Below are 25597 nucleotides of genomic sequence, written 5' to 3'. Positions count from 1 at the left end.
GTGCGCTCTGTCTTGAAACATGATCCCTGTTTCGATTTTCTACCTTTAGAAGTCTGATGTCAGTGTGTTGTTTCCATTTCCAGTTCAATTCTGACCTTTCTGTATGCATGTATGTATGTATGTATGTTAAAAAAACAAAAACAAAAAGGAATACCCCAAGCCCCATAAAAAAAAAAAAAACACTGAATATGTCACGATCTCAACTTATACAGCACATCCTGGACCACTGACCTCTTCTCTGCTCCTGTCTTTCAGGCCAGCCAGCCAGCTGAGATGTGAGCAGAGGAGAGAAGAAGTAACAAGCATCTAACTAAAGAAGGCATCCGTGCTTCAGAGCTGTCAACTACAATAGACCTCAGTTCAGTATGAAAACAAATGCATTGTCAGTTGTTGTCTTATGTCCTGCTGATACGTTTTAATGTCTCTGTCAGACGAGCATAACATTGTTGAAGACAAGTGAAATGTTTACTTTTAATGGAATTCAAAGCTGAAATATCTTTGAGCAAACTTGTAACCGCGCCCAGTGCACTACTTGACACGTTGTACATACTGTAACAACTACTTTTCTACGAATGGAATTCAGAACTACTTATATAATTAGAAGCCACTCCCGATAGCTTTGGCAGACATTACCTGACCAAATGGGCATGGATATCTGGACTAAAGATAGAGACAACTCTGAAATTGTCTGAAACAGTAAATCACTTTTTAAACTGGAGGTGTTTTGGGCAATATAACTTTATTGTTGTTGTTTTTGGAATATTTTCCTCTTATAAATCAAGCAATTAGATTAACACAAAGCGTATTTACAAAGTCAAGGCATGGATACGCAGTCAGACTCCAGGTTTCATTAATCCCAAGTGCAATTTATTTACTTAATGGCAACTAGCTTTTCAGTTGCTTGGTTACCATTGATTATTTGCACATCTGCCTGTCGCACTTTTTGCAATAACTGACAATTGTCTATTCGTCGTTTTAGCTCTGGACTGAAGATGTGTTAAGAATAATAAGTCCAAGACTTTTTTCTTTTTATTTGTTTGTTTTGTAATGAGTCTGGATATGAGTTTTTTTTAAATGATGGCCATGCCCTCTATATGCTCCTGCTGCAACATAAATTTCCCTTTACGGAACACTAAAGAGTTTCGGATTCTGATTCAGAAACAACCGTTATTTGAATTATCGTCCCATGTTGTAAACAAGGCCACAATGACCAAATGAACCAGTGGTGACTCTTAGCAAAGTATTTATTGATTCACCTGAGGGAGTTAAAGTGATAGGTGCTACCGCTTTTGCGCTCAACAGAAAAACAGGTCTGCGATTGTGCTTACAAAGGCCGTAGTTGTTCATATTTGCATGATGATAAAACGTGCCAATTAACTGCTCAGCCTTTGACTAAACTTTTGTCTCACCTTGAGTTTGTTATCATTCGATATTAAGGAGATTCCGCCAGCTTACCATACATTAAGCACAAGTTGTGAACCCAATGGTGGGCTTGCCACACATTAACATTGCGGTCATTGGAAGGGCAGATGCTACTGAAGGGGAGATAATTGGTGGTGAGCTGTCTGAAATGCATAATTAGACAGGACAAGACACTCCTACTTTTCCTCTTTTCCCCTGCTGCTCTGCCTGGTTACAGGGTGATCTGAGCGACTTACAATGAGCTTTGATCTGGGTTAAAGTTTTCTAAGCCCTTTCAGATAGAATCAATTTGCTTCAACACGCATCACTCTTCTGCCGTCTCATCGGGCACAGTGTGGCTATCTGCAGCACGTTGGATAGCAAGCGGAACTGCGGGAGGTACTGCTTCACATCCCGGGTTTTTCCTTCCTTCCTTCCAACTCATGCCTCTTTGTAATATCTGAGCTCTATTTTTGATAATCATCCCTTAACATCATTATTATTCCGGAGCTCATCATCGAACACCATCTCAAACACAGAGAAAGCCCGGACTCCTCCCCTTTGCAACACGGCTTCATTAAATCCGGTTTCATGCTATGAAATGTGCACCAAACACAGAATCTTATCTGTTAAATAGTTCATTGACCAAAGATTTTATTGGTGACTAAAAATATGCATGCGCAAATGATTGCTAGCTGCTTTTGAATATGCAAATGAGTTTCAAATATGCAAATGGTTTTCCATTTATGATTTCTGGCAGGAAGAGGCCCACAAGGGTTTGATGTAAGTCGTTTAATGTCATCAGATGTGGCCCTTGCACCGTGGCACGCTGCCATTGAAGCCGCTCCCCAGTCCCATAACCAGCAGCGTGAGCGTAATGAAGGAGATTTAGGAGAACTAGAGGTCATTTGGCCCATTACGAGTGGTCTCAACAAGACAGACGGGACAAGCATAAAAGTGGTGTAAGGAAGAACGGCAAATATTGACATTCTCACACATTGATCCGGACACTGATCGCATAAAGCAACGTATGGAACGTATAAATGTGTGACATATTTGTACAGATGTGCTCTTGTCCTCACAGTAAACTTTTAAAGCTGCACTACACAGCATAGTAGCAGAGTGTACAGTAAACTAACTGTATAACACACTTGGAATGCTTGTGCCAAGCTCTGGACAGGGAGCAATTTCCCTCCCTCGCCCCCTTTGCTCTCCTCTCTCCATCTGTTCCTGGGACGAGGCAGGCTAAGGAGCCTGGGAGGGCTACGAGCTGGAACAAGTCTATCTGCGGCAGCAGGCCCGGCCTCAGCGGCCACAGAGGAGGCTCGCGCTGAATGCTCGAGACCTCTCCTCGCTCGCGCAGATGCAGATGACTTCGCTTCGCCTCCGCCTCTCTGCCGCACGATAATACCCTTTTGTAGCAAAGGGCAGAGTCCCAGCTTTGTCCAGTCAACCTTAATTTATGACACATATTCTGGATTCACATATTGTTGCTCAAGCTACAAAGGCAGATGCTTTCAAAGGGGTAGAGTGAGGAAGGGATGGAGAGAGGATTCGTAGACTTTCTTTGTTCGAGAAATGGTAGAAATCATTCACCAGAAGATGGCATTCGCAAATGCACTGCCGCATTGATTTTTTTGGAACATGAAAGTGCAGTACTGAGTTAGATGTAATTTTTTTTTTTTGCTACTCTCATCACCGTGTTTTATAGCGACAGCTTCCTTTAATTGGTGGAGCAGTATGGCCTTACACTCGAATTTCACAAAATATAATTCTGGAGTCAAGTTTGGAGAAATTGAAGAAAAAGACAATGAACTTCTATCTTCACTCTTAAAATACATGTTTGCACTACTTCCCTACACAGTGTTGCGAATGATGATTATACACATAAGAATGTTGGATTTGTGTTTAGCACGTCCGCCTCACACTTGAGAAGTTGGTCTTGGTCTTGCAGGGTTTGTACTCTCTCCCAGTATTTGAGTGGATTTTCTGCATGTATACTGATCCATTTTCTTTCGTCAAGTGGCTGCACAAAATCAAATAATCTGGATCCAGATAATTTTTTGAAGTAGACTATACATCTACTTAAAAATTAGTGCCATATGATTTTATTTTAGTCCATACATCTACTTAAAAAATGTATCTGGATGCAGATTTTATTATTTTGTGCAGCCACTTGAAAAAATAAAAATCAGTCAATTTAACATACCATTTTTTATTCAGTCGACTCCAGCTTTCAATAAAAACCGGTTAGGCTAATTGAAATTGAAGAAATTGTGTGTGTGAAAGGTTGAACGTCCATATGTGCCCTACGATTGACTGGTAACCAGTCCCCACCTCTTAACTAAGATCACCTGTGATAGGCTCCAGCTCATCGCCGACACTGGTTAAGAAAAATAATTATTCAAAATGGATGGATGGATTAACATTTGAGTGTTTCTTTTCCTGCTGAAGTGTTTCTCCTGTCTATTTAGATAAGGTTGGATATTTAGTTTCCCAGGTAAGCCTACTTAAACAATAATTACTTCAGTAGGTCGTTCCACGTTAAAGTCGCAGTTTTTATGCATATCGGAAAATTAAGATCTTTCTACTGATTAAACATTTGTGAGGGTCTAATGTTTGTGAAATGAACAGTTTTTAACATTAACACCGGACTTTTCACAGGACTTTTCATAGATTTTGTTGCGATGGCGCAACAGCTTCTGTCAGAAAAATGTATCACAAGACTCCATTGATGTTTTGATGTGTTTCAAGTACATTGACCAGATGTGGACGTCAAATAGCCTGGGTGGGTCTAGCACTGATTAGCTTCTCAAGAGCTTCCTCTTATTGCATTCTTCATAGCAGAAAAAAGGGACAAAAGTACCAGTGGTTCAGCACATTGATCAAAAGTATTATTATGGTAGTGTTTGGAATGGGAGTTGCCGGAAATTACAGTAAACAAGCAAACTTTTCCCTATTTACACCATAATTATTTTGGATCTATCACGAAAGAACATCTTCATTTGAATGAATAGTATCTTACTGCAGGGTCAATTGCTTTACAAATATCCGAAATGCAGGTTATCAATTGCTTTACATATAGCCGAAATGCATGTTATCTTCGGCTTTGTATCAAGAATTCAGATCACATCAGCCTCTCAGTGCAGGTTCACATCCCTTTGTGTGCAATACCAAACTGTACCTTGCGGTGAAACATGGCTTTACTGTAGCTATTGGTTATGAGAATGTGACATTTTCGATGATCAAAATTGTCTGTTCTTCACCACCACTTCCCCTCATATAAAAATCCTTAATTGCTCTACAGAGATGGAGTGTGTACTGTGTCTCCCCGTGTAGACAATTTAATTCCCCTTGACCTACCATCCATGGTCTAATCTGAAATGACTGACTGCTCCCTGATGCAAAGAACACGGAGCAAGATCGTTCAGGTTTCTGCTTTTACTGTGAGCATGTGGCCATGCAGGAAACAAAAGGCTCCAAGGGAGAAAATTCAAGCGGTGAAGGCATTGACATCACCTATGATAGGCCAGTTAGACTTTGGACATATTCGCCTCACTAAATTGATGCAACATGTGGCCTTCAGAGGAATTATATTTTTGGACTTTCAAGATTTTTGTGGCACAAAGGAAGACGAACTTGGTGATCTGGGGGATGGAAACTATAGTTGTGTGTTCCAAATTTCAAATCCCAATAATAAAGCCTTGGACGTGAAATGTATTCAAACGGGTTTTGAGGAAGCAAAATGTCATGTTTTGTACTTTTTGAAAGGGAAAAAAATAACAATTTACCATGGAGTTTTTCTTTTCTCAATTTTGGTAAATGTTTAGACAGCAGGTGTGCAGGTGAGACAGCATCCAACATTTTCATACAGCATCCTTTTCGTTCCTATTATGGACATTAACTGGAGTCTTAAAATAAATGTTAACTATCAAATAACCAAATACCAAACTACATGGCATTATTATTATCATTATTATGTCATTTCAATATAGTCATCTAATGGTCTCTGACATTAATAAAGGAATTATACTAGCGCAGATGATAGTAGTGCAATTCTGACTATTTATTAAATGCATTATAAATTACTTATTTTCCACATGATGTGTTTCGTTGGCTTCCTCCTGGATCAACTCGGATACAGTTAACAGAGCCTTTAGATTGTTCTTACACTCACAGTCATAGAGTTACCGCGCGATTTCCAACAATATACTAGTCACTTCAACAGAGTAAAATATTCATTATGAGGTTGTCTTGTGAACGGTAGTCTTTCCAGTCCAAGGTATAAAATCACCTCTGACCCATGCCACCTTAGACTCCAGTTTCCCTGTGATGGATGGAAAATGTGCCTTAACCTGAACCCCGCTAGCTGAGATTGATTTGTAGCAAAATGCATTATTTTCAAATCATCTTTTTATGTGAATGCGTTGGTAAAGGACTGGGATTTATTTGGAGTGTACAAGGACAGTGACCACAAAGTGCAGTTTGAAAGTAATATTGTTCATTTGTATGATTTCCATCAAACGTCCTACAAAAGGCTGATGCATCTTACCAGCCCAAGCCAGGCTACTCTAAATATCAAACGCAGTATACACATTGACGGGTACTCTATAGAGACATTAACTTGCAGTCAAATGCCTCTTGTGCAGTTCAGAGGAAACAATTTCCTCGCCTGCCACTTGCTACAGTATGTTGCTCCATACTGCCAAACACACACACACACACACACACAGGTGGCTCAGGACAGGAGTGTCACGACTCCACATCTCTCGCAGCACAAGTTCATGCTCTGTTGCTCCCACAAGCAAACTATCATCTCCAAACACCTTGCTCGGTATCACTGCTGGCTGTGAGTGATTTATGGGGGACACTGATTCTACCAGTGGAAAGTTTTGTTACTATTTAAACAGTTAGATGGGACAGGCACGCCGCCCGAGTCGCAAACATTGTGATAGGCGCGGCATAACGCAAATTGATACATGCAAAGACCACGTTGAGTCATACTTTCAAGATCACATTAAAATGCATAACCATTTTGTGTGCTCTGATGAAGTCGAAATACTTTGAATCAATAATTTACGCCGCACCTTTGATTTGTCTGAAACAGACGGCGAGCATTTATTCAACTGCAATACTTGCAATGACAAGTTTCCTTATGAATTGTTTCAGCTCGAAGATTAAATGGCGCCGTTCTTTCCAGCACTTAGGGCACGAAAACACCTATTACACAGCAACATCAAGAATGAGAAACGACCAAAGGTGGTGATGAATACCGCGAATACCTTTTGTGTTTCTGTCTCTTGCTCCATCTCTCACCCAGCCGTGGCCTGAACTGCAGTTGAACTGAGTCTCATGGGATTCTCGCTCGGCCAGATCGTTAGCTGGCTGACCCACCAGGAAAGAGAAAAGAAGTGAAGACTAAGACGAGTGAAATGCAGAGGAATAAAAGGAGCGATGGGGGACACAAGGGCATTACTTCAGAACATGACAGAAATCTGGGACCCATTGATGCATGCAGCTGTGTTGGAATAAAAAAAAAAAAGGGGAAAAAAACACTCAACTTGCTCACCTCACTTTTTCATTCCAATGTATGTATATATAGCTGTGTAAGCACTGATGAATTAAAATCAGAAAGACTCCACTCAAGTCAACTGTATTCATAGAGCAATTTAAATATGACCATTGCTGCATACAAAGGGCTGTACATAAAGTAAAAATCAGACATATAAAGCAAAGACAGATAAAAATATACATTAATAATAAATAGACAGTAAATATTATTCTGAGTCAAAAGTCAAAGAATAAATACGTTTTTAAAGATGAGTTTTAACCTCAAGTAGTAGTAGTAGAAGCACTAGTCTGGGACGCTGACCTGAAGAACCAGGCAGGTGCGTAGTTGTGGAGGGGCTCAGAGAGCAAAAGTGTGACGAGACCATTTAAAGATTTTAAAACCAAATGAAATAATCTTAAAATGAACTCTAAAGTGAACAGGGAGCTAGTGAAGGGAGTCCATAATTGGAGTCATCTGCTTCCTCTATGAGCACCAATTAGGAGGCAAGCAGCAGCATTTTGGACCAACTGGAGACGCTTGAGGGGGGACTGGCTGACTCCAAAATAAAAGTGCATTGCAGTAATCCAGTCAAGATGTGACCAAGGTATGGTTCCTGTTTCTAAGTGCTGTTCTGAAGGGAGGAGTTTTACTTTAGCCAGTTAAAAAAAAAACACCAAAACAAAAAAATGCTGGATTTAACAACAGCACCAATTTGCTCATCCAATTGAAAATCAGGGTGGAGCCACTGGTACCAAACATCATAAATTGGATTTTATTTTCATTGAAATTCAACAAGTTCAGTGCCATCCAGGCTTTCATTTCCTCAAGATAGCACAAAAGTGAAAATAGGGAGAAAGTGTCATTTTTGCTTAGCGGAACAAAGCTCTGACTGTCATCCGCATAGCAGTGAAAGGAAATACCATCCTTCCTTAACATGGAACCGAGGCGCAGCAAATACAACGAAAACAGCAGGGGCCCCAAAATTGAACCCTGTGGAACACCCTAAGAAAGTGGGGAAATTGGGACTTAATAACAATCTTGGACCAGTGTCACGTCTGGGCTCAGCCAGGAAAAAGAAGAAGAAGTGTGCATGTACACATGTACTACAATCAATAACAAATGATGAAATCAGTCCAGGTACTAGAACCAAAATTCACTTGAGCCTTTCATTTGATGAAATCAAGTTGTCTTGTCAGGAACTAGCTTTGCACACAAGTTAGGAAACACTGGAATATAATAATGAGTGGTTATTGATTTACAGCAAAGAGGTAATAATTGAATGTTTATAATAAGTTGTTCCCTTCATGTTACCACCGCTTTGTCTTATGCAGCACAGTTCTCCACTCTAAATACACAAATACAAATCACAAAATATATTGTTAAATTCATACCTCTCTGACAGCATGAGTCAAAACAGAGTACATTCATTCATTGGCAAAGTGCACAGGGAGCACAGCCTTCTTCTGTCAGGCCTCCACACCCCTTCTTCTGCTTCACAGGTAATTAAATGGATTTCCTGTCTCGTAGTCGGCAAGAGAACATGACCCTGCACTCTGCCGGAGCGTGTCCAAAGGCACTCCAGGGCCGGCTCCCTCCACCATCTGCATCTCGATGTCCGAGCAAAGCAGTGGCCCTAAACAAACACACCCCACCCTGGGGACTGTCAGACCACAGACTCACTGACTTTACACAGTCCACAGATACAGTGAGCAGTAATGAACTATGGGGGGGATGGAGTTGTAAATAGTAAAGTAAAAAAAAAAAAAAAAATCTAATGGCAGCTAAATTGCGATGTAATCCGACTCCAGTTATGCAGAAAACATTTTTTGTACAGAGGGAACACACGAGAGCAGTTGTTGTTCGTGAGGTGGATGCTGAAGATAAGCTTGGATAGAAATGATGCACAGTGGCGCCCCTTAACGGGTCAAGCCAAAAGGAAACGAATCAGAATTGTAATAATGTTTTATATCGTTATGTCCGAAAACGTAAGTATACTATATAGATAAATAAATAAGTACTAAAACAAAAAATTTGATGAATCCAACACACAGAGCTTTGCTCTGATTGGATCGCTGCTCTCCATAATTCAAATATCGAAAATAGCGTTCCTCTGATTGGTGGTTGGCAATATCTTGCCGTGTTCGTGGTGGCCAAGTGAGGTCTTACTATCATTGTGAAGCGGAATTCACGTGTTGGTGACTCCCATCCGCACATTGAGCAATTAGAAATATGGATTCCTTGAATGGCAAGCCCGTATAGGCTTTTGAGGCTGCACATGCAGTATATTGTACTATATCAATGAATAAACCACAAAAAGAACCAAGGAAGAAGTGCGTTTCTACAGAAAGCTGACGTGGGTGTAAATTAAAAAAAGGGAGGGGGGGGGCTTGAATGTTGATTTGTTATCAGTGTTTATAATAAACAGTTTAGGGCAAACCCGTTCATCCCTACCAGGGAGCTTCATGCCTTGAGTGGGTGGTGCTAACCACTAAAAGTGTGCTAAGTTCTGATTAAAAGGTGCAAATATACCTCAGTCTCCAGATTTGGCAATGACTAACCCTTGTGGCGCTCACAGAAGAAGACGACGTCAGTCTGCCGCAACCACTGAAAGTGGAGTTTACTATTTCCACGGCCTTACGAGTCTGCCATTAGGAGGCAATTGAGGTGAACCAATAGAAAGCACTGCTTGCGCTCAAAATTCATTAAATGAAAGAGAGTGACGAGTCACAAGAAGTGCAGTGAGGTGGCACGGGGCAGCGCCGCTCGGCTTTTTTTTGCCTCACCGTGACCGCTGAACATAAATCAGACAACGAGACACCGTCATCAAGACAGAGCACCCCTGGAGTCCCGCTACTAGTCAGAAAGGAGTATGCAAATGAGGACCTTGACCCGAATCAAATTCTAGAGCCCAGTCGTTAATTGCAAATTATAGACCCCGGCACCCCAATCAACGGCCTTTTGAGGGAATGATTTCAGGCTCTTTTTTGCAACTCTTGGAAAAATATTAAAGGGCAAGAAGTGGATGCACACATCTGCATGGAGTGGAGTGGGATCCTCTGCCAACACATCTCTGTCATGTTTGCACGTGAGCAAAGTGAGTGCTGGACATTTCATGATGGAACTGGCCATTATGGAAATTTGTTTTTTTCCCCCCCAAATAGCACGCGCATACCAGTTATCCAGCAAAATGAAATAGCTAAAATAAAACCTCTGTGGAGACTTATCTTATTACCACATTATAGAACAGCAATATTTATTCAGCAGTAATGCAACATGACAGACCAGGAGACATTAGTTTGTTAAATGCAAATCCCCCCCCAGTGTTCTTCCATGTCTCCATTATTGTTTTGTCAAGTACCCTCCAGGCCCCAAGACTACAAATGAGTCACAATTCCTACTTTATTTTCTGTTGTCTTATCACTTCAGCTGTTTTCGAACAAACTTGACATAATCCCCACAAAAAGGTGAATTTCCTGATTTTCCAATTGAGTTGAGCGTAGTCACTTAAATGGTGGTGATATTTTGTATCCAATATTGTAGTCCATTAAATCAGCAAAATAGCCTCACGGAACCTCATCATGCCGCTAATGACACGACATATCTGGCACAATTTCAAGCAGCGACAGAAAACATTCAAACGTGCGCATGCCTCCGTAGATGCATCATCTTCTCTAGAAATGCCTTTGCTTGCTTGCTTTTCTCATTTCAAATTCACAAACGCAAGCAGTCTCACACGCATTCATGGCACGAAATCAGGCAGTTGGGAGCTGTGAATGAAGCGATATTGTAACCTCAACCTATATGGCACTTTACCACTTTGGGTTCAGCCAAGGAATTATCCCCTCCAATAAATCCTGTTTGGAGGATAATCCTTTTCCCATCTTCTGGACAGACACTTCCTGTAATGAAATGGCCCCAGGTCCTTCCATGTAACCCAGTACCATCCTGGCCCTCTAACTCCATCTATCTCAGGGGAAAGGAGGGCTTACAGTGTGGCTCCAACCCCACTCAACCTCTGCTCAGCTTCAATGGCATTGTCACGTCCCGCTTGCCCCCACATCTTACCCATCTTCACACAGCCAAGTATTTTCCCTGCTCAAAGAGCAACTTCATTTCCTGTCCAGCAACCACCTCGAGGGGGGGTTTTGGCAACATTAGGGTAAGGCTAAATGAATAATTGAGGAAAGGAACAATTTCACTGGTCATTACATGGTTCAACAACTTCCAACAATTCTATTAAGTAGAGCCGAGATGGGCAACTGGTGGCCCGCAGTCCACATTTGATTAGATTTTGAAAATAAACATGTTTACTATGAAGGAGCAGATCTGAGTTGCAGTTCCATTGTTCGCCACCGGATGGCAGACATTGCTTAAGAGAAACCCCATCACCAAAGAAGAAGAGCCGGTCCTGGCAAGAAGCCGAGACCAAATTAGCTCATGAAAAGTGTCTTTCAGGTAAAATAGGTTTAAACTCAAAACTATCTCTTTCCAAGAGACGCTAACAGCCATGAAAGATTTAACCTAAATCGCCACTTTAACACCAATGTCAAAAGTGCACAAACAATAGTGATTTTTTTCACACAAGAACCATTGGAAGTTGATTTGAAATGCATGATGAGCTACTAAATGTGTGTCCTCCAAAAACATAGATATATTCAATTCTTAATAGTGTTACAATGCCTTATGGTGGTTTCATTGGACAAGCGGCTGTTGTGATGGATGGTGCACCAGCGATGATGCAGAGGGGACGCAAATATAGTAAGATACACTTCTGTACGTTGGTTCAGTAAAAAATATACATATATGCACATATTTTGTCCTCTGTTCTATTGTTGTTAATGTTTTATGCGATATGTTCTGTAAAGCGCTTTGTTACAGCTGCAGCTGTTGCGACAGCGCTCTATAAATCAAGAGGAGTTGAGTATTTGTAATTGAATTTTTGTCACACACCTGATTTGGAAGTGCCCAGTCCTTTGTGGCCTCCAGTAGCGCTGCTGAAAAAATATGGCCCCCTCCATTGTTTAAGTTGCTGATCCCTGAAGTAGACAGACAGACATTCATAAGGAAACACTGCTCAAGAACGGAGATCACAGATTCAGCGCCACTAAAGATTCAAAATGCAAAACGGCCATATTTTCAAAAACCTGTTTTGGCCTCTGCATTCAACACATCACAGTGAACAAGCAGGCATAGTGAGCGGGAACCAGTTGGCTACATTGGGTGTCTTGGGGAGGAAAATCCTGCGGTCATTCAGTTCGTGTTTTCGGCCACAACTGCCGCCTACTGACACAAGTATTCCAGCACTGTGTTGTCACGAATATTGATATACCGTAATCACAGCATGTGTTGTTTTTATCCATAAGCTTTAGTAAGGTAACAGAATAGATGGTTTTCAAGTGTTTGAATTTAGACCAAAATGTCTCTTTTTGTGATAAAAAAATATGCTGAAAAAACGTTTTATTTGTGACAGGCTGGAGGCTGACGGGAATGGGCCCCCGCTGCTTTCACTGGAGCCCAGACTCCTCCGCATTATCTCGCTTTGCACCCACTGGTTCCCACATGCTTCGAACCTTAGCTTCTCTGCAGTACAGCTGCTGCAGATTCCTCTCAGCTCCACTGCTTGCTCTATACTTTCTTTTGTTTCCCCTCCCCCTCTCTTTTCATTTCTCTGTCCCTCCTCCTGTTCGGCAAACGACGGAGCCAAGCTCAAGCAATCTCTCCCGCGTCTGATGATCTAAGCCTGGGCAAACACCAGCAGAAAAACTTCTACGGCTGTAATGAGATGTCGTGCTGCGTCACATTCACTGTCTTCATTTTCCAAGAAGACGATTTTGCTCGTGTGCTGGGTTAGACTGGGCAGCAGGGGGGCTGTTGCTCACATTAAATAGCAGTAGGAAGCAACCTAAGTCAGGGTGGTTTGGGAGGTGTAAATGACATTGGTGGAGAGTTGAGGGGGAGCTCTCAGGAGTCCAAGATGGATGCAGGATGCAGTGCGGGGCTCTGGGAAGATCAAGCCAGGATTTTGCTCCATAATTGGGCAGCTCGGAGCAGCTGGCAAGCTGGGCAACGAAAGATTGTAAACAACGCTGCGCATTGGAACACCGTCAGACTCCACCATTCTATATTTATGTGCACGTCTTCAAAGTACACTGTCTCACGTAACCAATTAAACTTCCCACAGTAGACGCGTTTTGGATCGTTTAACAAGGGAATTTATGAGTGTTTTGTCCAACTTTTTTTGACGAGGAGTGTTGATGGAATTCGAGTTTTAGCAATAATGCTGCGCGTTAGATCATTTGAGGAAAAGCATGGTGGCAATTGTGTAAATTGTGTTACTTTCGCTGTTATATTATTGTGATAAGCACATTTCATAGACAAGCTAGCTCAATGTGCTTCACATAACCAAAAGTACAACAACTAAAAAGCATTATTAAACAGAACAACTGAAGACATTCACAAAGCAACAAGACCAAAGCGCTTAGTAAAATTACTAAAAGAACATACATTGACAACATTTAAGCACATTTACAACCAAAAGATTTATAGACATTTAAAACCAAAGAAAATAACTAAAAGGTAGCTTTCTGAAATTACTAAAATACTATGTGAAATTGATTTGAACAATGCCTAAAAGATCCAATCAAGTTTTTAACCTGAATTTAAAGGTATTTCTATTAGGGGCTGACTTCACTTCCTTTAGCAACTTATTCCATTTCTGTGCGACATAACAGCTAAATACCGCTTCACCATGTTTGCTTTGAAACCTGGCTCCACTAATTGACTGAGTCTGCAGACCTCAGACCAACTGGGTTTATATGAAATTAGCATTTCCTTAATGTATTCAGGACCCAAACCATTTAGTGATTTATAGACCAGTAGCAAAATCTTAAAATCTATTTTGCAATTCTACATGTTTCAATTGTATTGATGACAATGATGTTTGTTTGTTCTTTTAGGTCAAACCATTATTTTCCAGCACGACTGTATTCACTTTCACATGAGATCTACTAAACTGGACCTGATAGCAGCTGCCCCCCCCCCCCCCCCCCCATCTCTTCTCACCCTCCCCATATCTGGTGCATGGACACCTGGCTGATACCGAGCCTGGGAGCCTGGAATCATCTCTCTGCTGTCATCATCACTGTCTGCCAGGCATGTGGCAAACTGTTTGCCTGCCAAGACTGTGAGCTAGTCTGCCATTTCACTCTGTCTCTATGATGCCGAGTGCCTCAACGGTCAGCGCGTGCTTGCATATCATTTGAAAGTTATGTCTTGACTTGCAAACTCCACTCTGGAGAAAATCACAGCACAGCTTTGGGTGTATATGTGCTGTATTTGTCACAATGCAGCTGTTACAATACACAAGGAATTCTCAACTGCTAAACAAGGAAACACAATAAGAATTCACTGTATCCACATGATGCGGTATTTTCCGAAACAATGTTCTAATATGGCAACCTTTCCAATGTGTGTGAGCATCAGTAAAGGGTAACTATTAGGGTGTCCTCTGTGTGCTATGACTGGGAAGTCTGTTCCACACCTGACACGGTGCATCATGGGACTTCTTTACAAAAATAAAAGCACAGACTGTCTCGGTTTGGATTCAAAGTATCCTACATCTGCATGACTCATGCAAAAGGCAATGAGTATCTAGAAGTGTTGGAGAGAACTACAGGTTGTGGGAGGAGCCCTCAGAGGCACGCGTTACTAAGTCATTCTGATTTCATTCATAAGCCTGAACTAGAAGCCTTTGAACTGCATTTAAGCGCTGAAAACTTTTGACCTATTGTGGCCAAGGAATGTCCTGCTGATGACCTCTAAGCTTACTCAACACCATCAAGTTAAAAAGAAATAGTCTAGCCATGCAGGATAATGCATGATAGGCTGACATAAATTTTACACCATATTTCGGATGCTTTCAAAGCTTGAATATGTTTTCAGAAAGAGTTTTCAAGTGAAGAATTGATGCTATTTCAATCAACAACTTCATCGAACAAGGTCAAATAAAAGTGCAGGACTACATAGTTGAAGTGTGCATTGGCATAGAACTCGGTTTCAAATATTTAGGTTGGTTGATTAACTGAGTGGACAAAAAACATTTTCAGCAGATGTCGGTGTCCTTTCAACAACTTTTAATGCGACTTTCATAGCAAGTATGAATTGCTAGGTGTCTGGAGGTAAAATGACAGTTTCTGCACGGGGGTGGCATCAGGAGCTGGCAGGTAATGTGTCCATGTGCACATCAGGAACGCCTACACTGCTCTACTAGCAGCCCTCAAACAGGAGAACAGCTTTCTCAGTCAACATTGTACTCACGGAGGAATTTATTGTGTCAACTGCCATTATTGTGACATCCGCAGCAAATGTGACAAATATCCTCTGCTGATCACGGCTGTTCCCAGCTCCTGAATGCATTTTTTCATTCCACACCACCAAGACGCCAATGCGGTGGTGTCTGTAATCACACTGCTGGGCAGCATTGGTTCCCCTCTCTGTTTAACCTATGTTCCCCATAATCACGAGAGGCCAAACAATGCATCAATGAGCTTTACTTTAGGCTTTGATATCCTCATTTCCACCAGCCCTCTCACCGCTTCTCCTTCCATGTGTGGCCTGGGAATGTTAATCTTGGTGATGCACTAAGGTTTTCAATTAATTGGCATCATTAGTGCAATTGTGGACCCGTGGTGCAGAAGGACATGACAAATGAGCAGGTGGAAGGGTTGCACGCAAGTAATAGAGATAACTGGTTGTCCGGGAGGTTGTGTGGTTAGCAGTTGTTTGAGAAAGACAGTGTGTACGGTACCGATTTTGACAACCAAACATACTGAAAGTATAAACACTTGAAATGTGCTAAATAAATCGAAGCAAGAGATGAGCAACTTAAAGGGGAAGTCAACCAAAACATTAACTAACACTATTTTGTCTTCTGTCGACTGAAAATGACATCACAACTGCTTACAACGACCAATCACGGCTGACCTGTTTTCTGAATCTGATTCCACAAACGCAATATTCTTCAGAATGCCCTGTTTCAACTAGCGGCCTTGCACAGAACAAGTGGGCTTGCAACCCAAAAAATATTTGCGTTGACTTCCGCTTTAAATGATGGAGGTGTTTGAGTTTTTTCCCCATCAGCACTACTTGGGGACCGAGTAAGACTGAAAACTTCCTAGCCAGGTGTATAACAGAAATACCTTTTAATTAAACATGGATGTATTATGTTTTTTTTTTTTTAATTGAAGAAATTGGAGTGGGGGGTGGCAGTCAGGGACAGCGGAGGGGTACAGATATATACGTATGAACCTCTTAATGTCTGCATAATAACACTGTTTTAATGGAGCTCATTTTATTCCTTGCATAGCATCATCATGAATTTATTTGTGGAGAAGATACACTATGTGAAGTATTTGTTATAGCCATTTGTCTTAACTTCTTCCATTATTCTGTCAAATCGCACATCCAACCCTTCTCCACACTCATTTCACAGGTGTCATAAACGGAGCAGTTGTTCTCAGTGTCATCGCAGCCCTCAGGCTATTCAGCGCCTGCACGCCATAGAGCAGGAGGAGGTGGCAGGAGCGTGACAGTAAATGTTATGTTACGAGAATGAAGTCAAAAGCTGATATTGCAAGGTAAGGGAAGCCGTTGTGCTCATTAATGTCTGCATTGTTGCAATATCCATTGGACGACATGTATGCGTGCTTAATTGTACAGTGCGTTCTTGTCAGGCAATAGCAGCTCATTTGTGGACATCATTAATACTCCACTCATTTCCCAGGGCAGTGCTGCCGGGGTCGGAGGTGAGCAGTTTTGCCAAGGGAAGGGGATGAGAACGAGACAGAGAGACAGAGAGTGAGTGTGTGAGAGAGAAAGAGAAAAATCTATGCATGGCTTCTTTAAGTGGAGCATTTGAAGAAGCTGCCAAGTCAATAAGCAGAGGGTTTAGAGTGAGGAGTTGGGAGCCAGCATTTTAAAAGGTCAACAGAGTAGTCTTTAATGATTACCCTATTAGCTGTTTTAAGGGCGGGCACGGCTCATTTGGTACATCTGAACTCATTTATGCAAAATAAAATGACAGGCGAGAAAGGCAAAGACTGCTGACTTTTCAACACCGGCAACAAATATTTCACATGGTTGATTTGAAACTTTGAGGGAACATTTTAATGGATGCAGCTGGAACTCAAAACTCTATATAACTCCACTCCACAGTGTCAGCTCACAAAGATATTTTTGGGGTTGTATTTCAAAATGTAAAGTATTGCAAATGCATCTGACTATGTTGCAACACAAAGCACAACTAAATTATCAGCTGGTTAAATTAATTGCTTTAATGCTGTAGCCAGTTATTCTCACATAAATTTAAATCATACAGAGCTTTAAGACAAAATTTGCAAATTCAAAATGTAATTAGTACAGGAATATAAGTGAGTTCAGAATGCACAAAGTCGATTTGGAGAACTTCCCAGTTGATTTTGTCCCACATCAATGAATTAACTAATTAATTTCATCTATTAATATTCATGCAAAGGGAAAATTATTCATTAATGAAATGTCAAAATTAAACAGCTCTCTTTCCTCTGCTTCATCTTGACATGTGAGTGTTTTGACAATTCCCAGACTCTTTCATCTACCATCTTATAGGAGAAAACCGCCGCTGAATATTGACATTTGTCCAATCCAGAAACTGGAAGACTCGTGTTGAATTTTTTTTCAGCGCATCAAGTGTGTATAATTTCAGTCGTGATTAAACAAACTTTAAAGATTTTTCAACTGCGTGATCAAACATAGACTTGCTTAGCTAAGTCTAATTCAGGGTTGTTGTTTTTTTTCCTAATCTGTATATATAATTTAATAATATATAATTGAACATTTTTCAAGCTTCAGTGAACTGCGTAGGGATGGCTCACTGATTAGCAAACGACAGATGGTTCTCATCAAATTCCATCGACAGGTTTTTCTTTCTTGTGCAAACCCGAATGAAAACCCAAAGTGGGCTAATGTTATTGACTCTGCTATTATTTTACATTGTCTCCCCCTGCACAGGGATCCAGCAGCGTCCTCTATGGCAGCCTAACCAACCTTACATGAGTTATGAAGGCATACTTTAATTAATCTCTAATCCTAGCTGACTCTTAGCGCTCTCTCGATGCCAATGTTACCAATGTTCTCAATCTAATGCCGAGCATAATTATTAATATTATTTTAAGTGTGTCAAGCATGAAGGGGCCAATAACATCCATGCCACGAAAGCTGCGGCACATTGCAGCAATCAATAATAAATTATTTTGTGCAGGTATGATATTTGATTTGGTTTATTCACTTGTTTACAAACAGTTGTCTGGTTCATTCTAAGGTTGTGCTTTGAATGGAGGGATCACATTTATTTTGTGTAATTTCCAAGATTCAATGTCACTTAACTTTCAGTTCTTTAATGATGTGCTTTGAAATTATTAGGAGCTGGGGGAAACACATCGGTGATAAACTCGCAAAGGTTTTCCTGACATGTAGAGAGTTGTCATTCCTTCACAAAGCATATTTACTTACTTTCCATCAGCTGGAATGTCTTTCCCTTAATAGTATACACTGTATCTGTTTACTGTACAAATTGTAACGTACTTAGAATGTGGAAGAAACCTCCTTAAGCAATTGTCCTTTCTTTAGGCTCAGATGAGGAATTATTAAACAATGTTTGAGATGAACAAATGCTCTAAACAGACAAGAGAAACAACATATGCAAAAATAAAAACAATGGCAGTACTAATGAGTTCATCCCAGCAAAACACGGCGCGACAAAAACATTAACATAGTACAAAAAACGGATTATTATTTGAGCGTCACTACCTCTGCCCAGGACATTGGTAAGCAAATGTTCAGAGGTTGTGGCTTATTTTTGCCATTTGTGTCAACTCAGGGATGATTAACAGTACATGACTTTGTAGTAGACTGAGACTGTCTCACTTGCTGAAGATGACTACTTAATAGCAGATGAAAAAAAAAAAAAATCATAACCAATGAGTAACCAATTACAGAAGCATTTAATTGGCTGTCTAAGGGTTATTCTTTCATCTCAGGAAGAGGGTACTCTGGTATCTCCTTTGCTAGATCCTTTTCAGACAGTCAAGAGAAGCAAAGAAGAAAAGCTTTCGGGCAAGGTCATCATTTGTATCCGTGGGGCTCCTACAGGGAATATCTTTGTAATGGTCTAAGATGGCAACTGGTGTGCTCATGCAGGTGTGTATGGGATAGAGACGCCAGGTAGGAAGTAAGGCAGAAACAGAAGAATAAAGTAGAGCGAGTGAAAGAGAATCTCATAGTCATCTATAATGTGTCTGCCATGCTCGCTCCATCTCCCGGAGTGTGTGGCTCCTCTGCGGTGTGTATCGCCTTGAGGGCAACAGCAGACAAGGACAGAGCTGGGTTTGCTGCGAACGCTTTGCTGGAGAAGATAGATCTTGTAACACAGCATGCTAAATGACAAAATGATATCTCATCAGAGGGCCGCCCCACCTCTGCGCGTGCTCCCGTGTGCATGTGTGAAACTGTGGGAAAGTCCCCAGATACCCCAGTGTGTACATGCGTTCATGGAGTAGCAAGCTGTGTGCAGCGTGAGCTTCAAAACTGAGCTCTGAGCTGCTGCCATGGCACCATTGGAGTCTACTGGCGGGTGGAGAAACTCTGCTGGGTGTCTGCACACCTCCAAAGGTGGAAGGAATTGCTCAGCAGTCACATCAATCCACTGTATAGCTTAATCAATTGTCTCCGATGATTTCAATCAAAAATCACTTTTCGGGTTGACTGATTAGTGCTTTGTTATTGGACTTCTGTGCTCATCACGGATTGTGAGCATCTATGTTCTCTTAAATGTGCATCGAGGCATGCGTATCGAGCATCAAGATGGTTCCATTGAGTAGCTGAACTCGAAGAACCACTGATGTGTCCTTAGTTGCAGAAACACATTAACTATAGGGAAGTCCCACAACATCCAAAGCCTTTAGGCGGGTCTTATCCACCGAGGAGATTTTCAACCATTTCAGCGGCCACAACCCCAGAAATAAGAGAGCCCGCCTCAGAGTCCGCAGACTCATGTTGGTGGGATGAAAGATGCCTTCGAAGTATTCTCCCCGCCGACTCGTGACATCTCGAGTCGAGGGCAGCAGTGGCCCAGTGTTGACGGTGCACTGCTTCCCCCTACTGCGAGATCAGATGGTGGACTAGAACTTCTTCAACGTCCTTCTCCATAGCCTCACCAAACTCCTCCCATGCTGAGTTTCTACCTTATCTGTATTCCACGTGACCTACCAGTACCCAGTACTTCAGAGTCTCAAACACCTAAAAGACCCGAAAGAAGCGCCCTCTTCCATGTTGAATTGGAAGAAACACCCCGTTTAAAATGGATTTGGAGAAAAGGTGGATTAAAATCGAGCAAATCCCATTTTAATTTTTTTTTTAATTCCCATAACTGGTAAACTATATGATGGTATGATGTCACACCTACCTTTTTAGGTAACTAACTCAGCTATCACAATTGCAGCGAGACACCGCACAATGGAAACACAAGCATTTACCAACTCCAATCTGTCCCGTGGCAAACCAAACCGAACTGCAGCGTTTGGTGGAAATGTGGCTTTATATACAAAGTATCTATATTAAAATGAATTACAAAATGGATTTTGTAGAAATCTCCACCTTTGCCTTCAAAACCTGATCAGGAGCCCAGCATCAACTGTTGACCATCCAGCTCTGAAAGGTTTAAGCTGCCATGGTGGCGGTACCATTAAAATCCACAGAGCAACTGGGGCGAAGGTACTCAAGGGGCGGACAAAGCCCAAATAAAGCTTTTAATGCGCTAGCTATTGATCCCTTCACAGAAATAAACTCAGGAGTATTGGCAGGACCAGAATCCCACTTTGAAGGGACTCCATAATGAAGCTGGTCAATGCTAAGCTGTACGCAATCAATCCCCCACATAACAGTTAATTACAAGGGAGGCTGCCATCAAGTAAAAGTGAGAAAAGAAGCGACTGAAGGCAAAGAGAGGGAGAGCTGATGCAGTGTATGGATGAGCTGCATTTAGGGCGAGGGCGTGAAGAGAGAATATTGAGTGGTTCAAAGCAGGAGATATGAAAAAGAAATACACCAAGACAAGCGGGGTTATCTGTGAGTTAAAATACATTTGGTACACTACAGCCATGTATGTATATTAAGTATTATGTATACTTTGTGGCGGCACGGCGGTCGACCGGTTAGCACGTTCACTTCACAGTTCAGAGGTCGTGGGTTCGATCCCGGCTCCGGCCTCCCTGTGTTGGAGTTTGCATGTTCTCCCCGTGCCTGCGTGGGTTTTCTGCCACATTCCAAAAACATGCATGGTAAGTTGATTGGACACTCTAAATTGCCCCCAGGTGTGATTGTGAGTGCGGATGTTTGTTTGTCTCTGTGGGAAACGACCATCTATCAGTGAAAGGTAGAACATATTGAAATAGATGAAGAACCAAACTAAGCAAGTCCACTAACAAGGAACTAAAATTTCAACTCAAGTTAATTGATAGAGCGATTTAAAAACTAATAAAACTAAAACAAAATGCTGTACATAAATAAAATCAATACAATTAAACATGAAAGAGTTTTAAAAACACTATAATAATAATAATAATAATAATAATAATAATAATAATTCATGTACTATTCCCTTTTGAGAAATACAAAACCGCTTGTACACAAAAGCTGTCGGTGACATCAAAACAAATCCTGCAGCACCTACACAGTGACTTTCAGACCAAACTTAAAGTCCTTACATTGGCCGCTTGCTATTTCAAAAATGGCTTGTTGGTGGTCTCGTGGGATCTCTTCAGAAAATCAAATCTCCTAACCTTTATGCGACCTTTCCATAACGATTACCGGAATATGTTATTGGTTCAAGGACATATGAAGTGGTGCTTCCTTTCGAGCATAGGAAAGGACAACACTGTTTCAAATGAGTTCGACTCCGCTTTTCCTTACCGATAAGACATCATTGCACCACATATCAAATATTGAATGAGAATGACATCAATGATACGATATATCAATTGTATTATTTAATTCCCTCACCCGATTAGAATCAATACAAGAATCAATAAAGAATGATACTGATAACCAGCATGGATAATGAAATTGGAATCGCAGTACTGTACTTATCAACTGTCATCCCTACACGCAACAAGAACTTGATCAAACAAGAAAGACCAGATTCGAACGTCCAACCTCAGAAATGTGAGGTGGATGTGCTAACCACTGCCATCAGGAAGTTAATTCACTAAAACCAAACTTTCTCCAATTGAGTGGCACAGCTTTATGATGGTTAATTGATTCTTTTCATGCTTGAAATTCTGGTGTATGCAGAAAATATCCGTTAAGGGGCAGAGATAAAGGATGTCTTTCATATTTCTTCTTGAGAGATATTGTGTGTTTTTTGGGGGGGGGGGGTTTTCAACTCCAGTAGAACTTTGTGGAGTCTGGACTTTACTTTTTCTTCCGTTTTTGACTCAGCCTGAATGTTTGTGCTATGAATGCTTAATGTAAAATGTTTGTATCCACCCTCCCGCCTCCTTCCACTTCTTTCAGTGGGACGGCAGTATCTATGAAACCAGGGGTCCAAACACTCAGATCTTGTGTTTGGATCTGTGTTTGCACATTTGTGTTTGTCTCCCAGGCTAATGGATTTAGTGGAGATGGTGTTGGGTATTTATTACCATGTGTAATTGAATGCAATGATTATCAGTGTTGTGTAATGTGATTTTAATGTGGCAGCAATGGTTATGTATAAAGCCTAATGACTTTGCCTCCAAGGGAGAATGGCTCCCAATTTGAAAACAAATCAAAATAAAAATGAGCAAAATAGATCAGATTATGATTTTAATCTCTCTTTCTGCCCCTCTTCTCGTGAGAACAAAATGTTAAATTGTGCGATGATTCTATTTTGATTTAAGTGTCTTCTCATTAGGAAACTTGCCCTTTTTTCATTAAAAGTGGACAGATCTAAGAATAACTATTTGTGTTTATTCTGTATCCGTCCCTGCAGAGTGGTGCTTTTCTATTAAGCCAAAAATCAATACGCCATACTTATTTTATAGTATCTGCATTACGATCAGGTATTTCATTTGAACTTGAAAGGAATGATTAATGTCATATAGTATGAGCATAAACTCTATAAGTAGAATACCTCGAAATTTCGCGACAGACAACTGGCTGCCCACAGGCCACATGCAGCCCGCAGCCACACTCTGATTGGCCCTCGATTAATTTTTGAAGGTAAAAATATTTACTCTTTCTGAGCCATTGAAAGATGCATTACCATTGTTAGCCACAGGATAGCAGACATTGTTTACCAGCGCCTCCAACCCCGAGGCTGTAAATGTGCATCAGAGAAGAGCGTGTCATGGCCACCAAAACACCGCTCTCAAAATGACGAGTTACGGTAGTCAAATTGTGTCTTCCAAGAACATGGCATTTGAAACTCACCAAATGTTCTTTACAATTAGATGTTCTATGCCAATAATCTAAACATGGCATTCTGATACCCATATATGCACACACACAATCCTTGACACTATTAATTTTGCATTTGGCCCATCTGAGAGGAACAGTATGAATTTTGGACTTGGATGAGTTCAATTTTGCCATTCATTGTGTATCTGACCTCTGGACCTGGCAGCCTCCATGTTTTATTAGCACTTTTACCGCCTGATAACAAAGAACCCTTTACTCACGATCTCTCTGTCTGGAATTATTTAAACATTGTAGATTACATTTGAATACAAATAAACACTGCCTTTCTTATCAATCTCCTGCCAATTAATAGCAGTTAACTTTGAAGCATATTATTGCACAACCAAATATTCATGATGTAACATTCGTGTGTGTGTTTTGTTGTTTTTTGCAATGTCCAACATGTCAATGTTGGCTGGTACTGAATAAAACAGAGAGAACAGATGGAGAAGCACCTGTGGGAGATATGCATTTCCTGCTGGGGTTTCTTACCAACCCTTACCACTGCTATGGGCTCTGTATAAATAATGGTCATGTTTATTTCATGGGAGCATGTATATTTAACAACTGTGTATTACATACATGGGTATGATGTATGAATGCTGACAACAGTCCTTGACATTATATGCACAGTTACTCTTTGCCCCTGCAGTAAATCCTCGGGTTGAGTGTTCGAAACAAAAACAAGGGATCTCTCTAGAGTAGGGGATTGTGAAACAAGGTCAGATCTATTGTGTACTTAATCATTTGCTTTATACAAATAATACAAAGTGGGAATCCATTCGAGGATATGGTATTTTTCATAAATGTCCATAACCAGCAGCTGTGTCATTAAAGGGAAAATATTTCTTTCAAAATAGCATAGTAGCATTTAAATGAAGATCTTTTTCAAATGACGAGCCTATTGATCCCAACCATATTTCAAGGCCAAGCACTCTAAGCTATATGTCACACATTCAGTGAGTTCCAGTAGACAATACTGTGGCTTCTGATGGCTCTCTTAGGGCCCAACGTGTGCCATGACGACTGGCTTTTGGATAAGAGTTCCTGACAGCTGCACAACAATGCTAATGGCTGCTCTCCTGTAGGGAGCCGGTGTGTAATCAGCTCAGCTCTTGGCCGTTAAAACTTTACAGCAGTAATGTATGCAAACATGAATTCCATTTATTCCCTACGAGGTCCCAAAAGGCAGGCCTTAAAGTTGCACACTAACTTACATCACAAACGACTCTGCCGGCACCTAATGCGTTTTATATCACTCATAATCCTGTTGTTGTACACTAATTAGATGGAGCTGCCAGTAAGCAAATTTACCCCCATTATTTTGGTGAATAAAGCTCCTTTTCCTACCTGTTTCCAGCGCTCAGTTGATTAAAATTCCTTACTAACAGTGTTTTATACTGTAAAGATTATAAGAGGAGTTGAACTCTAAACCAGGGGTGACCAACAGGCAGCTCGGCTATTGTATGGGGCCTTTTGGCATTTCAAAAGTAGACCTCTGAAAATATTACCGCCATATGGTAGACAAGATATACTGTATGACATGAAAACAATTGTCTCTGTGTGACTGATTATAAGACATTGTATGCTTTGCTAGACTTCCCTGTCACATTTTAACGCTTCGATATTGGAGGATCAATTCAGATAACGTCATGATATTGACAAGGATGACAGCACATTTGAAACGATTGTGGGTTAAAATCTGTTGAGCGTCTGAAGAAAAAATGAATTGTCTGTTCATGACCTCCCAAAGTGTTTCAAGATTAAGGTCAATTGCGTTATTGTTGCTGTGGACTGAAAACATTTGGGTATAACATCAAAAGGTGAATTAGAACAGGAGAGCAACATTTTCTTTCTTTTATTTTCAGGTATTTACACACTAAAACATAGCATTATTTGTAACAGCATGAACGAAAGTATTTGAACCGGCAGACCCCTGAGCAGCTTCTTTGTTGTTTGAGCAGTATGTTTTGCATCATTATCTTCCTGTATAATGAAGGATCTCAAAAACATTTTGGTTGCATCTTTCTTTAAATTGGCTGGGTTTTTTTTTTGTCACGGAGTCTTCTTTATTCAAACTGAACTTTCCTGCTGTTGTTTTTAATCATAACAATT

The 25597-nt window shown here is 40.9% G+C and overlaps 1 protein-coding gene across 6 annotated transcripts in view; it reads right to left on the bottom strand.

Moving 5' to 3' along the window:
- The window catches only part of celf4 (CUGBP, Elav-like family member 4), a 255505-nt gene that overhangs the window by 196033 nt on the left and 33875 nt on the right, over positions 1–25597 (bottom strand). For 2 of the 6 annotated variants that reach the window (XM_086041185.1, XM_086041186.1), the window contains exon 3: positions 11903–11988. The exons of 2 other annotated variants lie outside the window; for them this stretch is intronic. The gene's annotated coding sequence lies outside the window, so the exon portion shown is untranslated. Of the gene's footprint in view, positions 1–6683; positions 6787–11902; positions 11989–25597 lie in introns of all 6 variants that reach the window. 2 more of the 6 variants (XM_086041187.1, XM_086041188.1) reach the window with 1 other exon arrangement.

Source organism: Filicampus tigris, chromosome 9 (genome assembly GCF_054856515.1).
Source record: "Filicampus tigris isolate MCC_2025a chromosome 9, RoL_Ftig_1.0, whole genome shotgun sequence".
NCBI classification, from domain to species: domain Eukaryota; kingdom Metazoa; phylum Chordata; class Actinopteri; order Syngnathiformes; family Syngnathidae; genus Filicampus; species Filicampus tigris.
The sequence above is the reverse complement of the archived record's forward strand: the minus strand, read 5'-3'. Positions and strand labels throughout refer to the sequence as shown.